Source organism: Anomaloglossus baeobatrachus, chromosome 12 (assembly GCF_048569485.1).
Source record: "Anomaloglossus baeobatrachus isolate aAnoBae1 chromosome 12, aAnoBae1.hap1, whole genome shotgun sequence".
Classification (NCBI taxonomy): Eukaryota; Metazoa; Chordata; class Amphibia; order Anura; family Aromobatidae; genus Anomaloglossus; species Anomaloglossus baeobatrachus.
The window spans coordinates 26,074,814-26,099,961 of record NC_134364.1 but is presented as its reverse complement, the minus strand read 5'-3'; the positions used below and the strand labels follow the sequence as shown (position 1 = coordinate 26,099,961).

At 49.4% G+C, this 25,148-nt stretch overlaps 1 protein-coding gene across 5 annotated transcripts in view; it reads left to right on the top strand.

Moving 5' to 3' along the window:
• FMN1 (formin 1) overlaps nt 1-25,148 on the top strand; it is a 367,097-nt gene that overhangs the window by 137,583 nt on the left and 204,366 nt on the right. The gene's annotated exons all lie outside the window — the stretch shown is intronic.

Here is a 25,148-nt window from a genome sequence, read left to right as displayed (position 1 = left end):
GGAGTCATAGCGGCTGGGCACCGCACATCTGAGGATGTGTAATACTTGGCTGCAGGGCAGCTCCGGAACTGAGCATTTTTGGCCACTCAGTGCTGCTGCTGGCACTGAAAACAGTTGACCGGTGGGGGAGTACGGTGTCCGACCCTGGCCAATCAGACATTGATGACCTATCCTAAGGACAGGTTAGAATGTAAAAGTAGTGGACAAACCCCTTTAAAGTTTCTATCAATGGCTGAAGTTTGCTATGGAAAAATAAACTCTGTACTCTCCTTCTCCAGGTCCACTGGAGAGTTTGCTACTCATCCCAACTTTTTTGGGCATGGCTATGGTGCTGACATTAACTTGACAAAGACGGTGGTCTATCTTTTAATTTAGCGTCTCTGCTGGCATACACGAAATGCCGTGCTCAGAGCTACTACGGTCACAGATGGCTGCTGCGCTGTCGACTACAGCCAATGCCACACCGCAGCCACATTGGTAGAGACTCACCATTGGACCCAGATAAAGTGACGTGTGTGTGTGTGTGTGTGTTTGTTTTTTTTTAAATTAAAAAACTGCAACCAAGGTAGAAACTTAATTGAAAGGAAACAACCCTATCCTGAGATCTAAGTGTTAGGATTTTTGGGGTCATACTTAAAAATCTGCCAGAAGCTTCGAGTACTGCAGTGATTTTAATGCACTTATGAGAATGTGTAAGTGTTAATGTTATGCTCTTCAATCATAGTGCAGCATTTCTGTTCAGATGGCCATTGTAAAATGTGGCTCAGTACCATCCCAAAATGATAACCATGAGTAGCCCGGCGTGTCTGTGCATGTAAGTGTACCACCCCAGCAGCGGTCAAACCTCTCGGATCCGTATGTCACTGCCCGTGGCTCAAGGGTCTCCGGACCCGGGGGCTAAGGGTCACACCTGAATAATTAAGGGGGGTATTTACAGGGGAAGATATATAGTTCGTGACATCACTCGTGGTGTGTGGTAATAGGGAGTACCGCCGCTGCCGTTGGGAGTACGCGGGGTGATGGAGTGGGGCAGCTAGATGACGTTACCCTCCACAGGTAGGGAAAGGCCCCGGGACCCTGGATGGTGGTATGGGGTGCAGGGGGAGCACAGGCTCGCTGGTTGCAGGGGTTAATCAGGTAATTAGCAAGAAATCAGACGCGGACAACGTAGTAAACAAAGTCTCTAGGTGCCGCTGCCCTCCTGGGGAGCTCGTCCAGATCCCGTCCCCTGCAGTACTGCCTGGTGGTCTTTGGCCTGCCTCCTGGCACTGTATTTTAGAGTGTTCAGTTGGCCCGTCATCTTGAAGCTTTCCAGGCCCCGCTCCCTGCTAAGAGTAGCCGAGGAGCTTGCTCTCAGGAGCTCACGCTTGGGATTTCAGTGGGCTGCTTTGCTTGGAAAGCCCTATCCCCCTCGTTGCGCTAGTGACTCCGATTTCTGAGCTTCGTGGGATTAGTCTATATAGGCCCTGTCCTCCGCAGGTTAATTGCTGGGTTGCTTGAAGCTTCTCCTCCATGACCTAGGGTCCAGTACCCCAACGTGCCTTCGTTCCCAGCCCGGCTATTGAACTGCGGCTGCTAGCTATCCTCAAAGACTAGCCAAGCACCCAGTCCCAATCTTCCACGACCGAGTCTGATGACGCCTGGTCCAGACCACAGTCTGTGACCTAGTCTGCTTTACCCCTGGGAGCTCCAACTCCCAGCTTCCTCCGAGCTTCTCACAGCTCGAGGGCTACCACTCAACTGACTTGTCACCTCCCACCTCCCTGTCTGACCCCTAGGTGGGCGGCCCTATTCCAGCTTAGCAGCCCACTGGTGTGCCTGACATAGTGTGGTGCGAGGTGTAACTAGGACTTGTGGATGCTGGTGGAGGCAGTACCGCAAGGTGGGGACCCAGAACCATGGGGGGTTGAGCCCTGCATGAGGAGAGAAAGATTGTGCAGAACCCTGTGACGACATGACTAGTCCAGGGCGTCACATAAGAGCTGCCATCAATCTACATGCACTAGTTTATAAATTGGACCAGACTCTCTCATACAGCAATTTGTTTTTCACACGTATTTGTGGAACAAGACATAGGCTCACATTGGGTCTGTGCACGGTTCATTTGCCACATGGACTAAAAGCACCTACATCTGAGTGTACCCTTGCATCAACTTTTTTTTAGGCAGAAAAGTAGTTTGGACAGGATTCATTGACAATCTGATGTCTGCCCGCATATTTAGTTCTCATTGTGACCTCTGTGATTTATTCTTGTATGCATAAATAGTTGAATTTTTTATTTTTCTTTTTTCTAGTAGTGTATTGGCATTTGGTTAATTTTTTTTTCAGTTTTTACCATCTTAGTTTCATTAATAACTTTTCTTAATAAAAAAAAAACACACAAAGCATATACTACCTATTAGTGTTAACGCACATTGCTGTCACTGATTTATCAAGGACCCATAGACTTGTATTACTAATTTTGATCCGTGATTCAAAAAATGGCCATGTCTTTGAAATTTTTGTGGACATGGTAACAGCTTCATACATTATAATGGGTTACGTGTTCCATAGAGCATATACATGAAAACCGGCCAAAAGAGCACTAACCTCCCCTCCCATACACACTAAAATAATCACCAATATCAACAAGTTCAGCCAATGCTACTGTGGCCCCCATAATTGGTGCACTGGCAGACTGATCATGGGGAAAGATGTCGATCGAGCATGTTCTCCAAGTGATAAGCCATCAACCTTCATGTCAGGTGGCCATTTCCTCATAGAAAACATGGGAATGATCTGTCAAAGTGCTCCTGTATGTGGGAGATACGGTGAATATGGCTATGTCAGCCAAACGATGGACCAATCGTCACCGGGTCAACAGCCCTTAAGTGTTTGTTTTTTTTTTTGTTTTTTTGTTTTTTTTTTTTTTTTTTTTAACCTGAGTGATACTTCAGTCTTCTCAAAGATATTGGTAGAGCTTGTACAAAGATCGCATCCTCCATGTAGTAGGTGATAATTGTCCGATTGCTAGGGCTCTTTGCTGGGATCCACTCTGATCAAAAGAACTGGGGGTCTAAAAAGGAGTAACGGTAAAGTATGTACACTGCTGCTTTATTCAAAGTTCATGAGACTGATGTAGGCAAGCACAACTCTACTCAATCGCTGGAATGCCTTTCTCGTAATTGTTTAGAGGTCCCAGTGGTGACACCCCCAGCAATCGGACACTTAACAAATCTACATGATCGGTGATCTCTAGTGATGAGTGATCACTAAATGTTCTTAACAAGTACCAAGGACCCGAACATGGTAAACACTTGGATGGACGCAACTCAAACATCTGTGTATAATGGAAGTCAATGGGCAACGTAAGTATGTTCTTTGGAAGAGGTTCCTGGAAAAAGGCTCAAGTTCTCCTTTGACTTCCATTATACTCGGGTACTCGAGTCGCGTCCATTCGAGTCTCCAACTGCTCTTAAGTACCGAAAGCGAAAAACTGTGGGAAGAAAGGCGCAAATAGGGTCTTACCCGGTATAACAATGGGAGGTGAATGTGTAACAGGAACACTCACCTGATGTGGTTGTGTCAGTCACAACCCCTTTGACAGCATGAAAGTAACGTGGAAGGCAGCAGTCCCGCAAAAACGGAGTGATTTCAGACAACAGGAGAAAAGCAGGTTTAAATACCGCGCCAAACCCCAGGAGTCCAGATGAAGTTAGTAAATCTCTTTTTTTCTTTATTTTCACAGGTCTACGCGTTTCAAGGACATATCCGTCCTCTTCCTCAGGACAAATGCAGAGAATACTACCTAGTATTCTCTGCATTTGTCCTGAGGAAGAGGACGGATATGTCCTTGAAACGCGTAGACCTGTGAAAATAAAGAAAAAAGAGATTTACTAACTTCATCTGGACTCCTGGGGTTTGGCGCGGTATTTAAACCTGCTTTTCTCCTGTTGTCTCTTAACAAGTACCGAGCACCTGAGCATGGTAGTGCTCCCTCATTGCTAGTAATCTATTGTAAATCCTGAAATACTTTTTTAAATGCTGTATATCAGGAACTGTGAGGTTCCTCCAATTGATGAAACTATGAACATACGACACAATCAGTAAAATGTAGAAATGGAGAGCATATTATATTTGCAGTATAGTTGCCAGCTCTATTTCAGTAAGCGCAGAGTGAGTAATATTATCTTGTATTTTGCATAGTGATTAACCGGCTCCAAAAACAAATATTTGGCTACGGATGTGACACTATCCTCCTTGTATTTGGTGTTTATTATTTACCTATGTGAGATAATGGTCTGAGATGTGAGCTATTTGTGTTGCTATGATTGATGACTTGTGGAAGTCTCCTGTTTTTTACTCCAGTAGTAGATTTAGTATTTTAGAGGAATTAATTCCCCATAGTGAACAGTTCATGTTATTGTATAGCAGTAGCAATGAATGATGTGACTGCATCCGGGGCAAGGCTAGACCTGCGCATCCTTACCCGGTAATGACGTCCCCAGACAAATGCCTTTAAACAAATCCCTAAAGTATAAAAAGTGCTGCGTACCCCCTGAAAAAGAAATACTATCCTGAGTGCCATCTTTGTTTCACTCTCACAAAGAAAGTGTTGACTCACGTAATTTTCCTGTAGTGATGGGTGAATAGTAAATATTCATTTTCTGATTATTCGTAATGAATCCAAAAGTTTGATTCCGGTATTTGTCAAAAATATCAAACCTAATGCAAGTCAATGGGGAACCAAGCATTTTTTTTTTTGTGCTGAAAATGTGGCACCCCTGAGGCTGCAGTCGCCACAAAATACTGCACCTCACTTAAGGTGCGGTATTCAACTCGAGTAAGGAGGGAATTAATCACTGGTGTTCTACATTCACACCTTTTTATATAAAGCTTAGGAGCCTTCTCACAGGGGAGTTGGACTATGGTAGGCAGGGAGTTAGCCAACACAAAGCTTGGGACTGTCCCGGTCACTAGGACAACCACCGGGGGGGGCGGGTTCCATTTGAGGTAGAAATAGGAGCAAACTCGCACAATCACTAGTCAGTCTATCCGGGACATCAGTTCTGGGGCACATCAGCAACACTTTCTTCTCTCCACGGGGCGTGCGGCTTGGAGCGGAGCGCTCAGCTCAGGCTCCTCCCGGCTTGAAGGGCAACTCTGAAAAAGGGCTTTCTTTTTCTTTCAAACATGGTGACTTCTTCTAACTTATCCGAGGTTGACAGGGCCCATCACAGCGGGTGACCGTTACTACTCGGGTGAGCGGCACAAAGAGTAAGTAGACACACCTGGATCCGCAGAAACTGACTCCTCTTATTACCAGCCCCGCGCCAAAGGCAATCGCCATCACTACTCCCCTCATCATCCTCCCCAGGGCCCGCTCTGTGGGGAGCTATATCATCTCTGCTGCTATTACCATTCGCCCCGGAGGACAGCTACCGCAGCGGCGGCTGATCTCTGGCCGTGTACCACAGGTGGCGTCACGACATTTATCCTACTACTATCCCAATCATCTTTCCTCCTTATTGGTGTACACCTTGGGGCACGAAGCCAGGCAGGCCACCGCAACATCCCAGACCATCACATCGGCCCGGTGACCAGTAACTCTGGTACGAGACCCCGTTCCGGACACCCCCTGCCCCCTGGGTGCTACAAATACTGAAATAGTACTTTGTATTTGATTAAGCATTATCTGAACACAAATAGGTACTACTCACCCATGACTAGTCATCCGCTCCCTTGCATACAGAGCAGGTTAGCACAGGTAGTGCATTGTAGCCATGCCATGGACCGCCTGCGCCAAGGCATTGACGTCTTGTAGGTCTTAGATCTATGCCTCCTTGCTCTACCACAGGATTCATCTGTAGCTGCATCATGTTTAGACTAACATACAATATAGTTCAAAGTGGTGCAAGTTTTTTTTTTGTTTTTTGTTTTTTTTATTTTTTTTGTAAGCATAAGAATTTTGTAACACCAACCATACCAGTCACCTCCATCCCATGCTACTCCACTATTATAAAGTAATGCTACATAAGTAGGAAGTGGACAGCCCGGCTTGTGTGCAGTCATCATCCCAAATACATGACAGCTTTAGTCATCCCAAATATCTAGATCATTGTGCAATTAGCGATGACACTATGCAGCACAAGCATATCTATAAATATGCATTGCCGAGCCTCTCTAGAAGCAATGTTTAAGATGCCAGCTTAACATACCATATTAAGGTTACAAATAAGAGGAGCAAGTGATAGTTACTCCATTGTAAGAGCAAGAAGACTTAAAGGGATTTTCTGATTTTGGAAAACCTCTGGCTGCACCTTGTTAGGGGAAAAAAAAACAAAACAAAAACTTTATTCACACTCTCTGGGTCCAGCGCAGAGTATGTGAGGGCAATAAGTTATAAAAATAACAGGATGGTACATCACCGTTCCAGGGAATGAAGCTCTGCGTAGCCCAATCTCAATGGAACAGTGGCCGGACACTGACAGAGTGCAGAAGTAGAGATTAGCGAACTTGTTTGAAAAAGGTTCACAAATCTCAAATTCGGCACCAGTCTTCCCCATTCGCATTCGGGTTCAGATTCCCAAACACTTTTCTCAATCTGTAAAATTCAGCCTTTGTGCGGTAACTGTTCGCGTTTGCACTAATGCATATCTTCTACCTTTATTATGACTTTGGATAGGATAGTGGTGCTGTACGATGATTGGGGGAAGAGTGGGGAGAGGTCAGGAGCAGCCGACTGTTCATATTTTTTTGTTTATCTTTTTCTCTGGAGGTTTCTGCACTCAATCAGAGCACAGAAACCATCCACAAAGTTCAGTCATAAGGGCTTGTGTCATTTGCTGCCTAAGTCACATGTCCCTCTGCATATAAGTAGACTTGCGGCATTGGCACCATTTTGACACTGCTACAGATTGGGGAGGGTGCTGCTGCATATCTATCAGTGCATGTGTCGTGGGCGGAGGAGGGGACGCTTCGCTCTCCCACTGCTCTGGTCCGGCTGCTGCTGCTCGGTAGTGGCTCGAGCGGTGTGCCGGATCCCGGGGACTCGAGCGGCGTTCCTCGCCCGTGAGTGCAAGGGGGGGAATGGTTTTGGGGATTGATTGTCCGTGACGCCACCCATGGTTGTGGTGAGATTGGTGACACCACCGCTGCTCTGGACGGGGATCCCGGGAGCGATGACAGGGAGCAGCTAGGATGTTGTTTTCTCCCCTCCGTGGGTAGGGGGTAGGTTGTCCCGGGGCCCGGTGATGGGGTAGGGATGGATGGCAGGCGGGTTACGGGGCCTGGTGAGGTGCAGGGTTGCGGGGGCAGCGCTGTGCCGCACGGCACGGTGGTACTCACTCAGCCAATGATGAGGACACGGTTCTTAGTAAAACACACGGCTGGATGGACGGGTCCCACAGATTGCTGCGGTGTTGTTTCTCCCGGCAGGTTGATGGTGAATGCTTTTCCCTGCACCTGTGTAGTGTAAACTGTTCCAATGGGTTCCCACCGGTAACCCGCTCCCCAGCTTTGAAGGTTGCCGGAGGAGCCCCTTTTGCCCGCAGGCTCTGGCCCTGGGAATTGTAGCCTTGGCGGTGACTGTGTTTCCCTCTCTCGGTTGGACTGTTGCCTTCTGTCGGGACTTGGCTGCTGGGAAACCCAGGAGGTTCCCTTCGCTAACGGATTTGGCAAATTGCACGGCGACTCCTAGCCTTGCCGGGGTCCGTAAGCCCCCGCCGGATTATGCTGGCTTCTCTTTGCGTACCGGTCCGGTACCGTCGGGCCACCGCCCGTCCACGGTCCTTACGGTTGGCTCCAATAGGCCTCTCCTGCAGACGGTCACCACAGTCTGCCAACCTTGCTGTTCTGTCCGGGCCACACACCCGGACCAACTTCAGTCTGCTCAACTGCCACTTTACTTCCTCTCTCCACTCCTCTCCAAACTTCAACTCCAAACCTTAACTGACTGTTTTTCCCGCCTCCAGGGCTATGTACTCCTCGGTGGGCGGGACCAACCACCTGGCCCACCCCCTGGTGTGAACATCAGCCCCTGGAGGGAGGCAACAAGGGTTTTTGTCTGACTTTGGTGTGCCTGACCGGGAGTGTGGTGTGTGTTGGTGTAGTGCTTGTGACGTCCTGGCTTGTCCAGGGCGCCACACATGTAAATACTAATTCATAACTCTATGCTCCTGGCACAAATATACATTTCAGCATCTAAATACTGATTAATTCAGTGGTCCTGCCAGAAATCGAAATTTCAGCATGTCAATTCTGAAAGCTAAATCTGTGGTCCTGTGGCCTGACCCAAAGAGACCTGCATGGCCCAGACGTGACTGCTGTACCATTAGACTATTTGTAGTTTGGTGAAATTGATGCCACTTTTCTGGTGTCTGCCCCTAATTTTGAGAAATGGGATGAGGACTCCCAGTTGGGTCTCCTTTGTTGTGTGATGCTTTTAGAAGTATGGCTCCCAGACTAGCAGGCATGTCTGACACCCTAGCCTATCAGGTCGTTACAGGGTATTGTGCAATCTGCCCTTCTGCACAGTATCCAATCCTCCTTGGTTACGGATCCCTGTTTGGTGTTGCGAAAATCAGAGCCAGTCAAAATCCTAGGAACACTTTGCACTACACCCACCAGACACACCATTGGGGGGCCTGAAGGGAACAGGGCCGCCCACTTGGGGGGGTTGGTAGGGGAAAGTGAGAAAGTGAAGAGGAGTTGAGTGGTGACTCTCGAGAGGAGAGGTCATTGTTTGGGAGCAGGGCTACTTGAGGCTACTAGGTAAGAGAAACTGTGGAAAAAGAAGCGCAATAGAGTCTTACCCCAATATATTTATGGTGAGGAAATGAGCAATACTACTCACCAAAAGGGGTTGTGAAAGTCACAACTCCTATAACAGCATGTAACTCCAAGCCACGGCAGCGGTCCCCATAAGGCAGATAACAGAGCAGTAGAGATGGGTTTCAAAGCCGCGCCAATGACCAACAGATCATGAAAGCTTAAGATTAATGTTGCTTTATTTCATGCACAGGTCTACGCGTTTCAGGAGGCACAGCTCCCTTCTTTAGGACAAACTGGCAAAGAACAACAATGGGCAGATTTGATGGACTGTGTTTCTGCCCATTGTTGTTCTTTGCCAGTTTGTCCTGAGGAAGGGAGCTGTACCTCCTGAAACGCGTAGACCTGTGCATGAAATAAAGCAACATTAATCTTAAGCTTTCATGGTCTGTTGGTCATTGGCGCGGCTTTGAAACCCATCTCTACTGGTCTCTGTTATGAGGCTACTAGGTGGCAGACGTTGGTCTGTGCCTGGTAGGAGCTGGAACCCCGATCGCAGGGGATCGTGTCAAGGGGCACGGATCTGCCGAGGAGGGCAGCCGGCGGCCTTGAGCCATCTCTGGGCATGACTGGGTACGTGGACTCTAGGCCGGGAAGTAGTTTCAAGCTTCCTGGTAATTTACTCGACGGGGGTGAAGTCTTCAAGATTCATCCCTCACCCGCTCCAAAATTTGGGTACTAGCGTAACGATGGGATAGGACTTTTCCCTAAACACAGTCCATCAAATCCCAAACGTGAACCCTGAGAGCAAGCTGACTCCGTTAGCCATATGGGTGAGCGGGACCCGACTAGCTCCACACTATAGGGTCCAAACAGTGAAGAAGCTGCCACGGAGAAGGTCACAGGCTAACAAGCAACACCAAGGACACGGATCCAAGCGTGCTCCCTTTTTGCTGCAGCGCTACTCAGAATTCTGGTTTACAAGTTCAGTGTCAGTATTTTTGGACTGAGTGTGTAAGAAAAACCTCTTTTCCTTCCCAACTGCACCCCTTCGCTACCACCACCGGGCCCCGGGGCACAACCCCCTACCCATGGAGGGGTTTAACACCTCGCTGCTGTCGCGGGCGGAGGAGGGGACGCCGCGCTCTCCCACTGCTCGGGTCCGGCTGCCGCGGCTGCTGCGACCTGCTGCTGCTCCGTGGCTCGAGCGATGGGCCGGATCCCGGGGACTCTAGCGGCGCTCCTTGCCCGTGAGTGAAAGGGGGTTTGGGTGTGGGGATTGTTTATTGTCCGTGACTCCACCCACGGTTGTGGTGATTGAGTGTACACCACCGCTGCTCTGGCCGGGGATCCCGGGAGTGATGGTATGGCGCAGCCAGTTGTTGTGTTGCCCCTCCGTGGGTAGGGGTTGGTGATCCCGGGGCCCAGTGATGGAGTTGGGATGGTGGACAGGCGGGCTAGGGGGTCTGTGGAGGTGCAGGGGCAGCGCTGTGCCGCACGGCACGGAGGTACTCACTCAGCCAGTAAACACGACACAGTTCTCGGTAGACAAACGGCTGGTTGGACGGGTCCCTTGGACGGTTGCTGTTGTTGTTTCTCCCCTGACCCAGTTTAGTGGGATAAGTCCTTTCTTTCGCCTCAGTGCACCCTCCTCCTGTGTTACGGCTTCCAGCTGGCTCCCCGGTTCAGTACCGGTGGGCCACCGCCCAGCCCCGGCTACCTACGGTTCCACCAGCTGTCTCCCCGGCTCCCTGCAGACGGCCACTACCGTCTGCCGGACTCTCTGTATGAGGCCCTAGGCTCCAACCTAGGCCCCTGGCTATGTCTGCTTCTCTGCAGACCTTCTCTCTTCCTCTCCTAGGACTTGACTGGGCTTGTTTCCTGCCTCAGGCCAGCTAACTCCTGGGTGGGCGCCTCAATCTCCTGACTCTGCCCACCTGGTGTGTCAGTCTGAGCTCGAGGCAGAAAGCAGGTCACTTTGGGGATGTCTGCTGTGAACTGCTGGGGGTGGGGGTGTGTGTGTGTGTGTGTGTTGTTACCTGTGTCCCCTGGCTTGTCCAGGGCAACACACTGCCATATCTCCGCCACCGGGCTCCCCCCAACAGCAGTGGTGGTACTCCCTTACCTCTCACCGTGGGTGACGTCACGAACTTCCATATCCCCCTTTTCACTTCGAGTATCCGCGCGACCCCACTCCCGAGTCCGGAGACCCCTCTAGCTACCGCAGGTCCGGATTCGAGCGGCTCGGCCGCTGACACGGGGGCGGTACACATGCACCTACCTTTCACTCCTCTAGCTCTCTTACTATCCTTAAATGTGTCTAGCAATAATAGTCTATGAAGCTAATATTGGTGCCACCTGAGTGGGCCTGAGCAGAAAAGCAGTTTGAGCTGTTGAATCATGTGTGGTGACTCCCAGTTCACCAGGCCTACACCGGTCACTCATCCACCTCCAATATTTCTTATGTTAATAGTCTAGGGAGCTAATGGCTGTTCTTTGAGCTGTTCTGGCAGCTCTTGGGCCCTCCTGAAGCTGTTGTATATGCCTTTTGGTTTTGCCTCCCTTTTAATTCAGTGGGGTTCGTCAAACTGTTTGGCGAACACCGGGAAAGTCGGCGAACCAAACCTTGTAAGGTTCACTCATTTCTACACAGCAGTTGGCTTTTTCTGCCAGTCCCATGGATGACTTAGTACTGCCTACATCATACACTTTTAGAAGAAGCTTTCTTCCCCCCTTTTAAGTTTTCCCTGTACTCAGTTCACAATTGGTGGAAAGTAGCTATGCAGCATGGGCAACTTTTATATTGATACTGTTGCTCTGACTCAGGGATTGGAATGAGACCAAGCACTTGCTATAAGCAGCAGCAGTACCTTTTCTTGAACTTTTTCCACCATCAGTTGTTGTTTTTGCTCTTTTTAGCTTTTAGTTTACTCTTTGCTTTCTAGCGCTGTCTTTGCACGCTTTTGCCCTCTTTTGGTCTTTGCGCACTTTTGCTTTTTTTTTCTTACAAATGCTTTTATGCCTGGGCCTGCTTTGACTATCTGTAACCTGATGTCACAGTGAAGCTTTTAGAAGTAAATTGAGAATGAATGATCCATTTAGTGAAAACTGGAAGAGGAGTCTGATAAGTGGAGATAAAAGCTTTTTTTCGGCAATAAGATAAATTACAAGTTTTATCACTATTGATGGTTTTTTTTTTTTTTTTCTGCAGAAAAAACTACAGGTAGATGTTAGCCGAAGGACATTGATAAAAAAATATAAAACTTGATCTACCAAGTAATTTTTTTTTGTGGCGAATATATATATATGGTATACTTTAATTTCCTGCGATGTCAATAAAGTGTATCATATTCAATATTGAGGTTTATTATATTTGTACCTACATTTGTGGTGCAGTTACTCCACTGCTTCGCAACAGCCATTATTTGTTTTTCTCTCCCCTTTTTATTCTAACTACTGTACGCATTGATGTCTGTGAAACAATGGAGTCCTAATGGAAATGAATTAGAGGTGATACTAATGGAAACCTTTCAGCTAGTTAACAGTTTTGAAGATGGTGATCAGTTGCTACAATGTATAACCCCCCCCCCCCACACCCACACCAAATTTTTCCTTGCACGGTTTTTCAGATGTGACGCCCTTCATCTCTTATGCGCATTCACACAGACTGTCTACAGCCTTTAGGGTGCTTTACACGCTACGACATCGCTAACGCTGTATCGTCAGGGTCACTGTGTTTGTCACGCACATCCAGAGTCTTTAGAGATATCGCAGTGTGTGACTGCTACGACCGACCGTTAACGATCAAAATTACTTACCTTATCGTTGATTGTTGAGACGTTGTTCAAATCCCAGGACTTAAGGCCCAGTCACACTAAACGACTTACCAGCGATCCCAACAACGATACAACCTGATAGGGATCGCTGGTAAGTTGCTAGGAGGTTGCTGGTGAGATGTCACACTAACCGTCGCTCCAGCGATCCCACCAGCATCCTGACCTGGCAGGGATCGCTGGAGCGTCGCTACACGTGGAAGCATGCTGCGCTTGGTAACTAAGGTAAATATCGGGTAACCAACCCGATATTTACCTTGGTTACCAGCGCACACCGCTTAGTGCTGGCTCCCTGCACACCTAGCCACAGTACACATCGGGTTAATTACCAGATGTGTACTCTGCTACGTGTGCAGTGAGCAGGGAGCCAGCTTCTGTTGACACTGGTAACCACGGTAAACATTGGGTAACCAAGAAGCCCTTTCCTTGGTTACCCCATATTTACCTTCGTTACCAGTGTCCGCCGCTCTCAGCTGCCAGTGCCGGCTCCCTGTTCCCTGCACTTTTAACCACAGTACACATCAGGTTAATTACCCAATGTGTACTCCAGCTACGTGTGCAGGGGGCCGGCACTGACAGCTGAGAGCGGCAGACGCTGGTAACGAAGGTAAATATCAGGTAACCAAGGTAAGGGCTTCTTGGTTACTCGATATTTACATTGGTTACCAGCGTCCACAGAAGCCGGCTCCCTGCTGCCTGCACATTTAGTTGTTGCTCTGTCGCTGTCACATACAGCGATGTGTGCTTCACACTGGGAGAGCAACAACTAAAAAATGGTCCAGGACATTCAGCAACAACCAACGACCTCACAGCAGGGGCCAGGTTGTAGCTGGATGTCACACACAGCGACATCGCTAGCAAGTTGTGCCTCAGCAGCGATGTTGCTAGCGATGTTGCTTAGTGTGACGGTACCTTTTACAGGACCAGTAAGATCAAAACCAATCCAGTGGTAACTGCAAATGTGTCTGATTATGCTTTGTTCAACTGAAACGTGCGGGGGGGGGGGACGAGTGCCTGCTGTCTGGTGTATAACTTCTGTGAAGATGAACCGTTACATAAAAACTTGGGGTTTGAACTTAACTGGTGGAACATTCATCTTTTGGTCCTGGCCAGTCAATGGCAACATGCAGCCTCCACGGGTTTACAGTCCACATAACACAAGTCCACATACCTAACTATATCTTTTAAGTAGCATGCCGAGGCATCCGGAACCAATCTATCGCCTAAGACTACAGTTCCATGCCACTCTATACATGGACTGTCCCAGGATCTGCTGACACATCTTTGCAGGTTTGATGACCCAACTCTACAGCCTCCTATGACACTAAAGGGGGCTTTACACGCTACGACATCGCTAATGCAAACTCGTTGGGGTCACGGAATTGGTGACGCAGATCCGTCCGCATTAGCGATGCCATTGCGTGTGACACCTATGAGCGATTTTGCATCGTTGCAAAAACGTGCAAAATCGCTCATCGGTGACATGGGGGTCCATTCTCAAAAATCGTTACTGCAGCAGTAACGAGGTTGCTCCTCGTTCCTGCGGCAGCACACATCGCTCCATGTGACACCGCAGGAACGAGGAAGCTCTCCTTACCTGCCTCCCGGCCGCTATGCGGAAGGAAGGAGGTGGGCGGGATGTTACGTCCCGCTTCTCTCCGCCCCTCCGCTTCTATTGGGCGGCCGCTCAGTGACGTCACTGTGACGCTGCACGGACCGCCCCCTTAGAAAGGAGGCGGTTCGCCGGTCACAGCGACGTCGCCGGGCAGGTAAGTATGTGTGACGGGTCTGGGCGATGTGCGGCAAGGGCAGCGATTTGCCCGTGTCGCACAACAGATGGGGGCGGGTACCCACACTAGCGATATTTGGACCGATATCGCAGTGTGTAAAGCGGCCTTTAGGGTGGCTTTACATGCTGCGATATCCGGCCCGATATCGCTAGCATGCGACCCAACCCCATCGTTTGTGCGAAACGGGCATATCGCTGCCCGTCGCGCACAAAATCTGGCACCCCGGTCACACATACTTACCTGCATAGCGACGTTGCTGTGACCGGCGTACCGCCTCCTTTCTAAGGGGGCGGTCCGTTTGGCGTCACAGCGACGTCACTAAGCGGCCGCCCAATGAAAGCGGAGGGGCGGAGATGAGCGGGACGTAACATCCCGCCCACCTCCTTCCTTCCGCATTGTGGCCGGAGGCAGGTAAGGAGATGTTCCTCGTTCCTGCGGCGTCACACGTAGCGATGTGCACTGCCGCAGGAACAAGAAACAACTTCGCCCCTGCGACAGCAGCGATAACTGGCAGCGGACCCCCATGTCAACGAGGAGCGATTTTGGACGTTTTTACAACAATCCAAAATCGCTCCTAGGAGTCACACGCTACGACATCGCTACAGCGGCCGGATGTGCGTCACGAAATCCGTGACTCCAACGAGATCGCTGTAGCGAAATCGTAGCGTGTAAAGCCCACTTAAAGGGTGCTTTACACGCTGCAACATCGCTAGCGATTGCTGTCACACACCAATGTGTGAATGTGGCATAATGTTCAGTGGTGTGAAAATATTGTTTTACTATCTTCTTTTACATACCCACAAGGTGCAATACAGTGGATTTTCCATCCACATTTTCTTTATGGAAAATCCTCTACATTTTAAAGTGCTCTCAGTGCGCATGTCATTTGAAGAAACCTTATACACACACTGTGTAGAATATCCGCAACATTAACTGAACTGTGCTGAAATGTGCAGCACCCCAATTTATGCTGCGGAGGATACAGTGGGTTTTACCACTTTAAAAACCTCCACAGTGGAAGTAAAGAGTGCTCTACACGCTGCGATCTCGCCCACCTCCTTCCTTCCTCATTGCGGGAGGCCACAGGTACAGTGATGTTGCTCGTTCCTGCGGTGTCACACATAGCGATGTGTGCTGCTGCAGCAATGAACAACCTGCAACAGCAACGATAATTGGGATTTGAACAACGTGTCAACGATAAAGTAAGTAATTTTGATCGTTAACGGTCGTTCGTAGCTGTCACACGCTGCGATGTCGCTAACGACGCCGGATGTGCGTCACAAACACAGTGACCCTGACGATATATCGTTAGCGATGTCGCAGAGTGTAAAGCACCCATAACTATTGGGATAGGTCAACAGCAGATATGCTTTGTGAAAGCCTAAACCTTTGTGTAAGAAACAAAAAAAAGTGTTGGGCAAGACAAAATAAAAAATTGGAAGACAAAATGCATTCTTGATACAAATCTAAAATATCTTGCTGTGAGATAGGGGTATATATTTTTTTGCTCGCACTATATTTAACGGGGCTCTCCTGGCAGTGGCTTAACTGGAGTCCCTGTGAAAAATGTTGACCTCCCCACCTGCATGTTCAGACGCATGGTCCATTGTAGCGATTATAAATACATGTCGCCCCCTCTCATAATGTAATAATGATTATTGTCCTGCATTAATGTCACCCATCCTGGGCCTCTTCCTGCAACAATATTCTCCATCTGGGGCCCCTTTCAATAAAAATACACACCATCCTGTGCCCCTTCCAGTAAGAGTGTTCCACATCCTGTGCTCCTTCTGGTAAGAATGTCCCCCATCCCGGGTCTCATCCAGTAATAAGGTCCCCCATTCTAGGCCCCCTCGAGTAGTAATTTCTCCCGTCCTGGGCCCCGTCCAGTAGTGATGTTCCCCATTTTGCCACTGTCCTCTAACACACACAAAAAAACTCACCTTTTTTTGTTCCCACAGCACACAGATTAGTAGCTCGCTCACCTCAGTGCATATGTTGTGGATGTATTGCCATGCAGGGACCAGCCGGATCAATGCACCGCAATACATTTCATGCAGAATGTGCATCCTCTGATGCACAGCCAGCTGAAATAGTCTTACTTTGTCCCCCCTCCTGCAAGGGCTTGGTCATAGAGGACAAATTACTTGTCCACTAGTCATGCAACTGCTTCAGCCAATTACTGTTTTCGGTAGACATGATGGTATTGTGACGTTGTGGCCTATCGGGTCGTCACAGGGCATTGTGCAATCTGCCCTTCTGTGCAATATCCACCTCCTCCTTGGTTAGGGGTCCCCCAACTAATAGTGCTGCCGACAGCAGTCAAAGTCCTAGGTACACTCTGCACCACACCCACCAGACACACCAGTGGGCGGCCTGAGTGGAATAGGGTCGCCCACTTGGGGGGTTGGTTAAGGGGAGGTCAAGAGTGTCAGCCAGTTGAAGTTAGGAAGTTGAAGTAGGAGGTTGAAGTCAGGAGGTGAAGGAGAGAGGAGGTCAGGAGCCGGGCTCCTTGGAAGTAACTAGGTGACAGACACTGGGCTGGACCTAGTAGGAACTAGACCCCTGGTCTCAGGGGATTGTGGCAAGGGGATCGGAACTGTCGTGGCGGCCTTGCACCATCACCGGGCTAGGACCAGGGCACAACTGGGTACGTGGACCCTAGGTCAGGGAGTAGCTCCAGGCAACCTGACAATTGACCCGACGAGAACTGAGCCTTCAAGATCCGTTCTCCACCCGCTCCTATATCTGGGTACTAGCACAACGAGGGGGATAAGACTTTCCACAAATACGGTCCAGAAAATCCCAAGCGTGAACCCTGAGAGCAAGCTCCCAAAGTTAGCCATACTAAATAGAGAGACCCGGCTAGTTCCACAGTACTGGGACCAACAGAGAAGTAACTTAGTGCCAAGAGGCAGGTCACGGATCACCAGGCAACACCATCGGGGACGGGACCCGAACTAGCTCCCCTCAGCGGCAGCGGTGTCCAGAACTTTGGTTTATCCAGTTGCCGGTGTAAGCTTTATGGACTGAGTATGAAAGCGGCCCCTGTGCTCCCTACGGCACCCCATAACGCCGTCACGGAGTCCCGGGGCATTCCCCCTACCCGTGGAGGGTCCTAATTCCTGGCTGCCCCATTCAATCGCCCCCGGGGTACTCCCAACTGCAGCGGTGGTACTCCCAAATTACCACAAACCACGGGTGGCGTCACGAACTCTAACACATCCCCTGTAAATAACCCCCCTTCATTTGAGATGCCGCACGACCCCCTGGGTCCAGAGACCCCTCTAGCCACCGCGGATCCGAGCAGCCAGGCTGCTGACGCGGGGGCGGCACAGTATGATCGTTTGTGTGCTCAAATTTGACGACTGCTGGGTTAGCAGGGAGCAGGAGGAGTTAATTTTTTTTTTTATTTTATTTTTTTTAAATTTATTTTTTTTTTGTTATGCCATGTCCATTACATTTCGATACACACTTTTATTCCTTAAGGCCCAGTCACACACAACGACTTGCCAGCGATCCTGACAACGATACGACCTGATAAGGATCGCAGGTAAGTCGCTGGGAGGTCGCTGGTGAGATGTCACACAGTCAGATCTTACCAACGATGCAGGAACGGTACAGGTGGCAGTAGCGACCTGTATAACGATCTCAGCAGTCAGTGACCCTGTCACACAGTGTCAAACACAGTGATGTGTCCTGCCCAGCAGGATGTCGCCTTTGAAGAATATGGTCCGGACCATTCTGCAACGACGAGCGATCTCACAGCAGGGGCCTGATCGCTGGTAGGTGTCACACATAACGGGATCGCTACAGAAACCGTGACTCCGCAACGATCTCACTAGCGATCTCCTTGTGTGTGACGGGGCCTATAAGTTTGTCATCTGATAGCATAGATAACAGAATCTGTGTATTATCTTTTCAGCACAGAACCCAGTACAAGCAGGACATTTAGCATTGTTTCCAGTGATATTTTTCAGGGTTGTTTTGTTTTATTCAAAACTTCTGCTGCCTGATATTAGTTTAAAGGTCTATAGTAAAATTTGTGAATGTCTGTGTATCCAGAGTGTGTTTTTGCATTGTCCTAGTGGTTTCCTGCTCAGTAGTGGTTGCTTATCTGCAACACCTTTTCTACAAAACTTCAAAAAAGCCTGTGCAATCCAACAAAGATAAAAACTCAAGCAAACCCAATAAAACGCTTGAGGCACATAGGTTTTTGTCTGTGTTGGAAAAAATGTAAAAAATGCTATTTGTAAATTATTATTATTATTAATTATTTATTATTATAGCGCCATTTATTCCATGGCGCTTAACAGTGAAAGAGGGTATACGTACAACAATCATTAACAGTACAAAACAGACTGGTATAGGAGGAGAGAGGAGCCAGCCCGCGAGGGCTCACAGTCTACAGGAGGAGAGAGGACCCTGCCCACGAGGGCTCAGTCTATAGGGAATGGGTGATGGTACAATAGGTAAGGACAGAGCTGGTTGCGCAGTGGTCTCCTGGACTGAGGGCTATTGTAGGTTGTAGGCTTGTTGGAAGAGATGGGTCTTGAGGTTCCTCTTGAAGCCTTCCACGGTAGGGGAGAGTCTGATATGCTGTGGTAGAGCATTCCAGAGTATGGGGGAGGCACGGGAGAAATCTTGTACGCGATTGTGGATAGAGGAGATAAGAGATGAATGATCATGAACTTTTATAACGCCAGACTAAAAAACAAATCTACTCAGACATTATTTTAGAAAAAAGGTTGTCTGTGTATTGTGTATAAAGCTGACACATGTAGTGTCTACCCAGTTCCAGCATCGCTCCAGTCCTTTTCCGAGTAACGTGATGTCAACTTTGACTAGCCGGATCACACGGGGGGTTATATGGGGACCAGAAGCAACTTCCTCTCCCTACAAGTTCTGTGTGATCTGCCTTGTTAGAATTGGTCACTCTGCCCTTTGGGGGGGCCGGGCTCTGGCGGGGGCCTGAGTGATGCTTTGAGTAGAGATAAGGTAAGATGGTGATCGGTAAGTATTTTAACATAATTGCACTACAGTGCATGCATATTTCGCAAAGTTTAAGGCAAGGTTTAAGGGTTACATATTTTTGGGAGAGTGCTTCTTGACTGCTGAGACCCTGAACACCCAACCAACACGTCCCATGTCCGATTAAACACGCCGACACCGATGTAACCAAAATATAAAACTTTATTGGAGAGCTTTATCAAAAAACACTTATATACTCTCATCTTTTTTGTGGAGGTAGGTCGGTCACAGCAAAGATAACCATAACTATTAGCAACTTCCAAAACGAAGCGTTGTGCCAGGCCGGACTCCCGGCGCACTTCAGCTTAACAAACATACCAGTTTTGGATAAATACCGCCACGGAGGAGCAAAGACTTTAGACTGCGCTCCGACCCCCACCCATCAAACACAGCGCTTGCTCTACGCCATCTTGTAGGCCAGACAAGAATATGTCTAAGCCAATTTCGTTCAAATGAACGCCATCCGTAATCATGAGGGGCGAATTGTCCCCTTCTAATTGCCGATGTCGCACCACAATTCCCGCTTTAAAACACACAAATCGCGTTATACGCGAATTGAGCGTACGGCGAGAGCGCTCGAGCGCTGCAGCACCCTGTGCCCTCCGCCATACAACCCGAGAAACGACCTCGGACCACACGATGACCAGCTCTGGAAAAAATGCATGAAACTTATCCAAATCCGATCGCATGGTAGTAATGAGCTCCGCCAAACGACGAGAACCGAGGTCATTCCCTCCGGCATGGATGACAAGGACCACTGGTGATAGGGCTGACCTAGCGATCCCAACTACCTCCGGGAGAACCTGAGGCCAGATCAGACCCCTAATTCCTCTCCAGTTGACCTCAAAGCCACGGAATCCAAGGGCCCGTCCGCCAGGTCAATTCTCAGCTCGCTGTCCAGCCCAGAAAATATAGGAATGGCAGAGCAGCCAAAACACCGGTTTAGCAGCACCTAAAAGTAAAAAACCGTTAGTGCGGGAACAGCAACTGGCATTTTAACAGACAACCTGCAAAGGAAATTATCAATGAAGCAGTAGTTCCGGTCTGATATAGCGTGCAAAACAAGCCGAACGCCAGCGGCCAATACGCTGAATAACTTCATTGGGCAATCCCGTCTGGGCTGCCTCCGTTGCAGCCCCAATCCTAAAGGAATGAGTGCCAAACTCCAATGGAGAAAAAACCCAAGGACCTGAGGCATTTGCGAAAAACAGACAGGAACTGGAATCTCGTCATAGGGGAACCATCTTCATGAACTAGGAAGGAAAATTCCCCATGGCGGACCGCCATATAATTATGAACAAATCTAACGGGGCACACTGGTCCGGATATGGAAAATAAGGGAATCCAGCAGCCCTTACCGGATTGGTCAGTCTTGGATTCACGTATGCGAATACATAAACCCACATTACTCAAAATAACATCGTCATGCCAGAACGGAGGATGTCACCAACGGCATCAACTGCAGTCCAGCAGGTCCCACATGCTGGATGGGCACGAGAGTCCCTCTGTTTGGGCATGAGGGTAAAGGTGTCGGAATTTCTGAAAGTCAAAACAGGACAAGGAATCAGTTATCATGTTACACGTACCCGGAACATAGCGAGCTTTTAACCAAATGTTGAGCTCCAAACATTTAAAAACCAAAAATCTCAGCAGCTTGATAACAGGCAGGGACGACGAAGTCAGGTGATTAATCGCGTGGACCACCCTCGAGTTATCCGAGCAAAATAAAAATCGCCTATTCTGAATAGCAGGGCCCCGCATAGCCACAGCTGCCACAATGGGGAACAACTCAAGGAGCGTTATATCGGAAATGAAACCGTTGGTATGCCAGGGGGGAGGCCAATGCTCCGCGCACCCTTGGTCTTTAAAAATAACGCCAAAACCCAACGACCCAGATGTTTCAGAAAAAGTGGTAGCTCTGTATTGGACACAAAACTGTCTTGAAAACAAGTGCGACCGTTGTACCTGGAAAGAAATTCTTCCCACACTGCCAAATCCTCACGCAAGCGGGAGGTAATCCGGATACGATGATGAGGGAGCCGAACACCTGTTGTAGCCAGTGAGAGCCTGCGGGAAAAAAAATTCTGCCCATTGGCATGACCCGACAGGCAAATACTAAGAGGCCCAGCAACGATTGCATCTGACGTAGGGTCACACTCCGTACAGCGCAGAACCCTTATATCATGGACAGCAGCTTCGACACCTTGTCATCTGGAAGCCGGAAGACCATTACGTTTGAATCGATCTCGATACCTAGAAAAGACAGGACTGGAGAAGAACCGATAGTTTTGTCCTCAGACAACGGAACGCCAAATCTGGCCATGCGGGTGCAGAACGTATCCAATAAGACTTGACAATGGGAGGAGCCTTGAGGGCCCACAAACAGGAAGTCATCAAGATAATGAATGACAGATTGGGAACGGGATTCAACCTTAACCGCACACTCCAAAAACGAACTGAATAATTCAAAATAGAAACATGAGATTGAGCATCCCATAGGAAGGCAAGTGTCAAAGTAATAATAACCATCTACGAAGCAACCGAGTAAATGGTAACAATCCGGGTGGACCGGCAGGAGGCGGAAAGCCGCCTCAATATCTGACTTGGCCATGAGCGCACCCGGACCGGCTTTCCTGACTAACTCAACGGCTCTGTCGAAAGATACATAAGTCACCGACGCCTCACACTCGAGTATACCGTCATTAACGGAAGAACCGCTAGGGTGAGATAGGTGGTGTATCAAACGGAATTTTCCAGGCTCTTTTTTTTTTTTTTTTTTTTTTTTTGGTATGACTCCAAGGGGGGGGACACCCGCAAGTTGGAAAATGGTGGTGAAAGGAAAGGGCCTTCAATTCCGCCTTTAGTTAACTCAGTTTTAAGCTTGTCTAGCAGGACGTCATGGAATTCATGCGCGGACTTAAGATTCTGAGCAAAAAGAGGGAGTCTGGTAAAGTTGAAGGGGATGAAGAACCCGAAACTGAATCCAAAGCGCAACTGCGCGGCAGCCTCTTTATTGGGGTAACGATCGAGCCACGGCCCCATCACGGCTACGCTCACCGGGGTCTTTATGGTCGGACGGAATTGACGACGATTTAGCTGGCAATTTTGGAGAAGAGCACTTGACTGCAGCATGTGTGCCTCCACAATTGGAGCATTCATGTTTATATCTGCAGAGACCGAAGAATCGGCAGTGACCCTCATTGAACAACCAGCACGTGCCGGGTCTACGCATGGCCACTGAACTGGAACCGGCGGAGTTGCCAGAGGCCGCACACGGAAAGGGGGTTTTTGGTGTCATCATGAAATGCAACCATGAGTCCGTAGCTTTTACTCCCCAACCTAAATGGGGTTGGAGTGCTAAACTGCGCCGAAAGTCTTCATCATAGCGCCACCAGGCCGAGCCGCCATGTGCTTTGAAAGAGTTATAAATTTAATCGGCATATATAAAGGGCTCAGAACAATGCTCGGGGTGCTTTTGACCCATAACGCAACCCATGACAAAAAAGGCTTGCAGCCAATTGTTAATTGTTTTCGCGACTCTGGGTTTCCTCTCAAAAGGCCGATCAGCGGACCGCCGCTCTTTGTCAATCGTGGATTGTTCAGTGGATACCAGAGACCAAATGTCAATGTAGTCGTTGGCCCATATTTTATTAATAGTCTCGGTATCAAGGTGCGAACTCAAGGGGGAAATACTACAAAAAAAGTGTCCCTATGTATATCCGCACGGGGAGGGGGGTCGGGTCTCTTTTCAGGTTGCCGGCCAAATAATAAAGGGTTAACTAATATCTTATTACCCGGGGTATTAATATGTGCTAGCAATGTTTGTAATGACATAGCCGTTGTATCAGGCCCTGCCCAAGCCCCCGAATAATTGTACTCACCGACAGCAGGAGGATCTGTAGGATTAAGCGGTATCTGTGGAGCAGCTGAAACGTGCGCCTGGTCTATATATGTCTCGGCGTCCCTCTGGCGGCTGGTTCTGTGTCGAGAGGGCCTACCAGACACTCCAGACTCATCAGACGACTCCGCCGTTGTTAAAGGCGAACGCCATCTTGAGGACCGTGAACGATGACGTCGGCGAGAGGACCTGGACCGTCGCGTAGAATAGCCGGTATGTCAATCATGATCCCTATCGTAGCGACTACGCCTATAAGGACTTCGGGAATGCGAAGAGGCTGAGGAGGCAGCAGAGCGGTTACCGCGCCCACGGCGTCGCCGACCGTGGGCCGTGCTTCCAGCACCCGCTGCATAATCCACCCAGGGGGCAGATTGAGTAGGAGGGGGCTGGGGTATGTTCTGCGCTGTGGGAGGCAAGGCCATCATTGCTTGTGCTGCAGGAGGCAAAGCCATCGCCGCAGGTGCTGCAGGAGGCAAAGCCATCGCCGCAGGTGCTGCAGGAGCCAAAGCCATCGCCGCAGATGCTGCAGGGGGCCAACGCATCACCGCAGGTGCTGCAGGAGGAGGCAAAGCCATCACCGCAGGTGCTGCAGGAGGCCAAGCCATCACTGCAGCCATAGCAGGATGAACAGCCATCCCCCCTTGATTGTTAATGATTTGTGGCAGTGTTTGGGGTGCTACATTTGTGGCTTCTGCCACAGATCCCACCCTGCATACTTCTGAGGCATTGCAGGGTGTGAGGGAAGGGTAAGAAACTGCCACTGTGGGCATTAATTGTGCAGCATACTCCTCTGCTGAGGAGGAGGAGGAGCTGCTGCGGCTGTTATGGCCTCCCATAGCTAAGGGAATAGGCCTTACAGGAGGTGGAGGAAGTGCAGAGCGCTGCAGCGTTTGTGGGACAGCAGACGGAAGCAGAGCAGGGAGCGATGGTGTTAAAGCTGGCAGCGCCGCTTTGCCTGCAGGACAGGTAAGGCTTGCGGCCGCTGCATGTGTTGGAGCTGGGCGGGTGGGCGGGGCTTCACATGAGGGACGTGAACGCGCGTGTCCCGAGCGTGAGGCGCGCACACGCCCCCCGCGCCTGCGCTGAGACGCTCCTGCAGAGGGGCTCAGACGCTCCGGAGGGCGGATTGCACGGGCAGGCCGCCTGCCGACCGGTTGTAGTGTCTGTGCCTCAGGAGGGGGGGGGACGCTGCTCACCTAGAATTGCAGCAAGCCATGCGTCCCCTTCCCTCCTGATCCTGTCCCTGACAGCATCACCAAGTCTGTCAGTCATCTCTCACCAGCTTAATCCGGTTCTCACGCAGTGAGGAGAGGCTGGAATCAGGAAGAGAGGGACTTTATATAGGGGAAAACTATGGAACTCTGGGAACGATCCCATTGGGCAAAATCTATAAGGGGAGAGGCAAAATCTATAAGGGGAGGGTGTGTTAACTCGGACATGGGACGAATGCTTAACCCTGTACTGCCTGGGCACAGCAGTCAGGGTGCATCCAGTTAATTACTGACATGCCCTATATAACAGGCTTGCTCAATATTTTATATATTTCGGGGGTTCCTGACTTTCTCGCAATAGTTAGTCTGGGGAAAGAAGGATAAGGCATGGTAACATGTCAACACTGATTATTTTTGATTTTGGTTGATATGGTGCCGCCATGACCACACCTCTGCAGTGCCCCAAATGAAGCATGCATTTGTATTGAGGGAGAAAGAGCAGTTGACAAATCATGCACTCAATTTTTGGCTATTGAAGTTGTATATGTGACGCCCCTGGACTTTCGGGTCATCACAGGGTATTGCACAATCTGCCCTCCCGTGCAGTATCCACCTCCTTCTTGGTTTAGGATCCCTA